We start from the raw sequence: 6,341 nt of genomic DNA on the forward strand, positions 1-6,341 counted from the left end.
TGTCAGCATGAAGCAAGAGTAGTCTGTCTTCAGTGTCATTAGTCTTTTCTCTTCCCTTGTGCTGTTTCTTCCTATCTCCATCCCTTCCTGTCTAAAACTGCAAAAGTAGGTAATTACAAGTTGACACCTGTGAATACTTATTGAGACCTTTAAAATTTGGTGAAAGTGTTGATTGTGTTCGTATTTCTCGCTGTTATGCCTGAATTGCACCTACACCATCGTACTAGACACCCACACTTTAGAGGGTTGGATTATCTACTATCTAGGGCTAACAAATATTGTAGGATTCTGAACCTAATTAAACTCAAGTTTTCTAAGTTTCTGTGAAAGTGCTAGGAAATATTTTCGTCTACTCTAGCAAATGCCTCTGCTACTTACGTAGAAATTGTTAGGGAAGCATACTTGCATGTTGTTTATGTGGCCTAATTAGTTCGGGTTCATCTGAATTGTGGCAGGCTTACTCAGTTCATTTAAAAGCACCGTTGGAGGAGATTGCAGTGCGTGCCTTCTGTGGGATTGCGTGGTGATGAGAACATTCACCCTGGAAGTGGGTTATCAGCCCTTCCTAGCAGGAAGGGAACACGCTGTTCCCATGTGGCAGGAGACATCCTCAATGCCAAGAAATAGCTACATTTTCTCTTGAAACAGGACCATTGTGCAGAAGGGAAATTAAACTGCCAGAAAGAGTGAGCAGAGCTTGGTTGTGCAGGCCACCAAAGGCCTTCCCTTGAGAAGGGGAGGAGGTTCCAGCACCTGGTCCCTGCAGCAGGTTTTGTTTATGTTTCTATATGAAGAGTGATGAGATAAAATGCATAGCTGTGTCAAACACTGCAGAAATGTTTTTGGAAGCTCCATATATTTATGACACTGAAGATAAGGTAATTGGAGAACAACAGGAAGGTATTACCACTGTCTAACTCCAATTGTGTTTGCTTTGAATAACATGAATTTATTAAGGTATCGACATTTAAATGTGCAATTGCTTAAACATAAGTTTTTTTGAGATAAACTGAGATTTCAAGCAGTATTTCTGCTTGATTGGTCAGTGCTACATTTTGGGGTTTTTTTCTGCAGAACATTTTTAATCTAGAGAAAGAAGTGTCAACCACTGAGTTCTAATTGCCTAATTTTCTGTGGATTAGTCTCGATTTCTTAGAGTTAGCTACCCTTGCATTCTCACTTCTGCTTCTTGTGTCTCATTCATGAGTCTTAATGAGTTTCCGTATCTTCTTCCATGACTCAGATAATGCTAGGCTATTAGAGATTGCCTTGGTACTGAAGCTTCCTGTCCTTGTTGTGGTCAAGATTAGAGTTACACCTCACTAAGCGTTTTCCACAGTGAAGTGGTACTTGACGTTAGCATGTCTCTGTTCCTGAACCCTGCTGTCTGAGGAACACTATTACTTACCACTGTTTTAATGTCAATGAATAGCAACAGCCCTTTGCTCTTGAACAGTCACCCTAGAAGCAAACTGTGGGCTATCTTCCTGGTCTTGTATCAGAGATGAAATGAGTGACCCAGGAACACCCAGCATCACCTGATCAGGCTTCAGCATGTTGGCTTAGCCATAATAAGGATTTCTGCCATAGTAGGTCTTAAAAAATGCCTGCCACAGGTACCTTCTCACCAGCTGTAGTATTGATCAGGACAATACTGATCCAGATACCTACTTTAAGGAAAAGATAATGGAAATACTTATTTCTATTCTTACAGGGTTTGGATTCCACACAACTATTCACCATAGCTTTTTTTCACAGAAAACTTAAAGTAGCTAATTGTGCTCACTGTGACTTTCAAGCCGCAAGTCTTCAGACTGACTTCGTGAAGAAGCTACAGGCATTGTATCAGCATGGTTTTTTTTCAAGAGGTTACTCTGCTTGGAAACAACTGCTGCTACTAGTTTTCTTACATTACAGGGCAAGGTCTTTTTTTCCCCCAGTTTTAGTTGTAAGATACTTCCAGGGGCTGGGAAGGATAACTAAGAAAAGCAAGCCTGTCATGTGTGATTAAATTATGTACATATGCAGGGTTCTGCACCTTTATTGGAAAAAACGTGACTCCTAAAATTGGAAAAAGATTGAAAATCACTGCTAGTGTGTCTTCAGTAGTACTGTCAACATGTAACACATAACAATACTGAACCATTAGAAGAATACATTAAACTTAGTTGCATTTTTACAAGCACTAAAATGGGAGTGATAAAGCACTGGAACAGGTTCATCAGAGGTGATTTGCAGCCTTTAAACTTGACTGAACAGGACCTTGAGCAACTTGAACTCTAGGCTTTTAATCACCCTTGCTGTGAGCAGGAGGTTGGACTGGAAGACTTAGAGGTCACATCCAACCGAAGCCATTTTATGAGTCTTTGATCTTTGCACCACAAGCAGTTGTCAGCTGTACGTGAACACTACAAAAACCATCCTGATGGGTCTTGAAATGCTTTCTGTTCTGGTGCATACTGAGGTGGCTGAACATCCTCTTACAGCCTTAATCTTGCTGCTGCTCTTTGTTGTGACTTTTGGCCCACTATGTTTTAATGTCTGTAGTTTCCTGTAATTTCTTAGCTTTTCACAATCCATGTCAGCCATAAGCAATCTAGTGTGATGGCTCCTTCTCGTAATGAGATGTGCCACTGTCTGTGTTGGCTTGCTTTACTTTTTGAGAAACACTGAGTTACAGCAAGTCATTAACTTGACAGGCTACTGCAGCAAATGTTCACACCAGAAGCTGATCAAAGTACACAGCTATCTGCTGCGCAGTTGGAAACTATCAGTGGCTGCTGTGATCACATTCTACAAATGTGCAATGAGTAGTTGTGGCTACCTTTTGCAGGCAGAAGGTGTTTTCATGAGCCTTTTGTTGATACCACACATCCTGCAGTATGTGTGCTCAAGGATGAGACCAGCTCTGCCAGTGAGGCAGCCAGCGTACAGCTGACAACACCAGACTTAGTGCTTCATAGCTCATGAGGTTGAGGGGTGTGACAAGTCCCTGGAATCAATGGCATGTCCTCCATCCGGAGGTTGACTGTGGAAAAAATAAAGGGAACCGAGGGGGCTTGATTCTCATCTCCATGGCCCATCAGTTTTTGGTGGGCTACTTTATTTCTTTCCCTTATGCACCTTTTCCAAATACATAGATATATAAAAAGGACAAGGTCCTCGCCAAAACTGTTAAGCAAAGCAGTAGTGCCAGCTTCAAAATCCTCCTCTTGAAAATACAGTAATAACTTCAGGAATTAAGTAACAAATCAACTTACTACATCTCGGTAAAAATGCACTAATTACGTTGAGTATTTAATGGCAGTCCTGTTCAATTCTGTCTGTAAAATTGGTGGTGTGACCTCTTGTGAAGAAATATTTACATACAGTTTTAAAGAACCCATACTTTTAAATGCAACATTCTCTTCAAGAATGCTGTGAGAAACCAAGCTGGGTATATTAATTGGCTTCAAAATAGACAAAGTGAATGCTCATTGAGAAAATGCAATAGAATACTCAAATTATAATATTTGCATAAATGTTCTCAGATGCTGCAATTCTGCAATTAAAGTTGAATTTTTTTTTTTATTTAACTTATGTGGCTAGGATTCATTATGAATAGCAGTAGATGAAGTTTGTAGTTCATATATTTTTTCAAGTTTTAAATTTTGCTGATAAGTTTGTAAGTTTCCAAAGGCTGCAGATGATTAAACATTTTTGCCACCTGTCTTCCAGAAGCTGAATAGCATAAAGCATGGCACCACTGCTCTGCATGATGAAAATGAACAGTGGCTGAAGTAAAAGGAGTTGGATTTTATTGTCCTTCTCCCCACAAAAATACACCTTGTATTTTTTTCTGGATTGTCCTTTTAATAAAAAAATGATAGTGGTGTAACAGTGGAATTTGTAATTATATGTTCTAATATGCAAAAGCCTCATCGCAGTCTGTCAAACACTAAGAATTCGCACAATGCTAATGAATAAGTTAAAATGTAATTGAACTCTAAGGCCTCAAAACAACACCTACTTCAGATTCAGTGAAATTGTTCTCTAACTTGTAAATTAAGCTCTACTTATAGGGTATCCAAGTGTACATTAAATCTATTACGATTATGCAGAATGAGGGCACACTCTTTGTGTAATATTCTTCTGTCTACTTGTGGGGTAGGTGCTGGTTCAAGGTTTTATATGCAATCATCATCGAGTTACGACAGCTGCTGGTTTACCCAGATAATCCAGTTGGTGCTTTTGCTGCTAGGTACACTAGGCAGCAACGCATAGGGAGCCCTTTCTTGACACAGATCACTGCCTTCTGTGCCTTGAATTTAAGTTGCGTAATTCCTGCCAAGACCACCCATTTCTGTGGGTTGTCCCGTGGGGGGGGAGGTTAGTGGAGCTGGGCTTGTTTTGGAGGGTTGAGAAGGCTTCTTGCATGGATAGTGGGATAGTTGCTGTGGTTGAATGTGATGCTTTCGTTACAACTGTGGAATGGCCCACCTGTGTGCCTTTTTTTTGTCTTGTGTCTACAAGATTGTTGGTTTAACAATGAGGTGATACTGGAGAAATGAGAGAAAAGGCTGTTAGCAGAAGTTTTGAACAAAATCTGGCCAGTTGTACCCAAAATTAAGTCTTTGCCTGTTGCAACATGAGGGGGAAAATGGCATCTCTTAAACCTGCAACTTAATGTCAGCTAACTGTTTTGTTGTGGTAGCATGGCTAATTCAAGGGTCCTTTTTTACTCGTCTGACAAGACCAGTTATGAGTAAATTATTCATATTACTGTGTAGGTTATAGGGAGAGAAGTTTTACTCTACGCTTAGTTGTAGAGCATTTGAGGAGGCAACTGCAAAGCTTTTTTTTCATTAATCAGTCATGCTTTAACTTTTTCTATAGGTTACCAGAAAGATGAGTAGTCAGTCTGGGAGCTTCTGAAGAGGTGGTTGCAAAGAGGAACAGAATTAGATCTTGACTTGTGAAAGTTACATCACAGTTCTTGGGCAAAGGTTATAAAGGTTCCCTAAGGAGTAGCTGTCAGTCTGGCTATGTTACTTTGACTCTATTTTAATGAAATTGGAAGGGTTTTTTGATTAAAAAAAAATCCCATGAAACTTAGGTTATTCTTTTGGTTATTTTAAACCAGTTGAAAGGTGTGACACGGGTGATACTGGTATTTAATAGATAATCTCATAATGCAACAAGACATGCCTGCATGCTAGATGTTAACTGTTTTGGCACATAGTCAGTGTTGATGAAGGCAAAGTAATCCTTGTAGAGCGGATGGGGAAAACCTAATATGGAACCCATTACTCAGACTAGATATGATCCCTCCAGAAGGGTCTTGGAAGTATAACAGATCTATGAAAACATCTGCTTAACGTTCCATAGTGAAAAAGGAAATAAAACTCTCTGACTTAAGGGAAAGAAATAAAGAACAAAACAGAAAACAATATTATTGTGACCCTATGTTCAAAAGGCTAATGAACTGGATTCATACAGCATAAGTCTCATCCCCGATCAAAGAAGGATGTAGTAGGACTAGGTAAGATCCATGTGAGAGTGACAAGGCTAATTAAAGTGTAGAATGATTTTTTTTTTTTTTCCTTGGTACAAGAATGACTTAAAACTAGTATTGGTAGAGAACTTACAGGGCCAAGAAGTGTGACAGATATCTATAAAAGCATGTGCAGCATGGAGAGGCAACTATGAAACCATTAACAGTGTCTCCTAGTGTAAGAACAAGGAGGGACAGTCAACTGGAACTAGCAGGTGGCAAACTTTTAGATAAAAGTAGCAAACTGTTCACACAGTGCATAAGTGAACTGTGAAATACAATCCTGCCCAGTGTTGTGATGCCCAGAAGTTTACATGGGTCTGAAGAGTGATTAGACAAATTCACAAAGGAAAAATCCAACATGTGCTGTAAAACACATATGCTGGCTCAGGGGAGCTTTGAGCTCCAACCTGCCGGTTGCTGGGGGTATACTCCCATAGTGTAACGGTGTACTCTTGTATTCTTACGTAGGCACCTGGTGCTGTTGGAGCGTAGATTCTGGGCTAGATAGCCTTTGGTCTGTCCCATTACAGAGCCTTTAAGCTTTATGTCCTTATGGCTTGGCTGTTAAATAAATATTCTTCAAAGGCTCCAGTTTTCATTCCCTCATAGGTCTCTTAAGGTAAGACACATATATACTAGAAAATATGCTGAGGAACATTCCCAGTGATTGAAGCAATCTGGTGTGGAATAATCTTCATCTCTTATTAAAATCTCTCAATCTGAAAACAGGATTATTTCAAGTTGCCAACTGGGAACGAGCCTAGCTCATGTGAATTCTCAAACCATGCCCAAGAATTTTAGGAGT

The sequence above is a fragment of the Pygoscelis adeliae genome, unplaced genomic scaffold (assembly GCF_000699105.1).
Source record: "Pygoscelis adeliae isolate BGI_AS28 unplaced genomic scaffold, ASM69910v1 Scaffold9, whole genome shotgun sequence".
Classification (NCBI taxonomy): Eukaryota; Metazoa; Chordata; class Aves; order Sphenisciformes; family Spheniscidae; genus Pygoscelis; species Pygoscelis adeliae.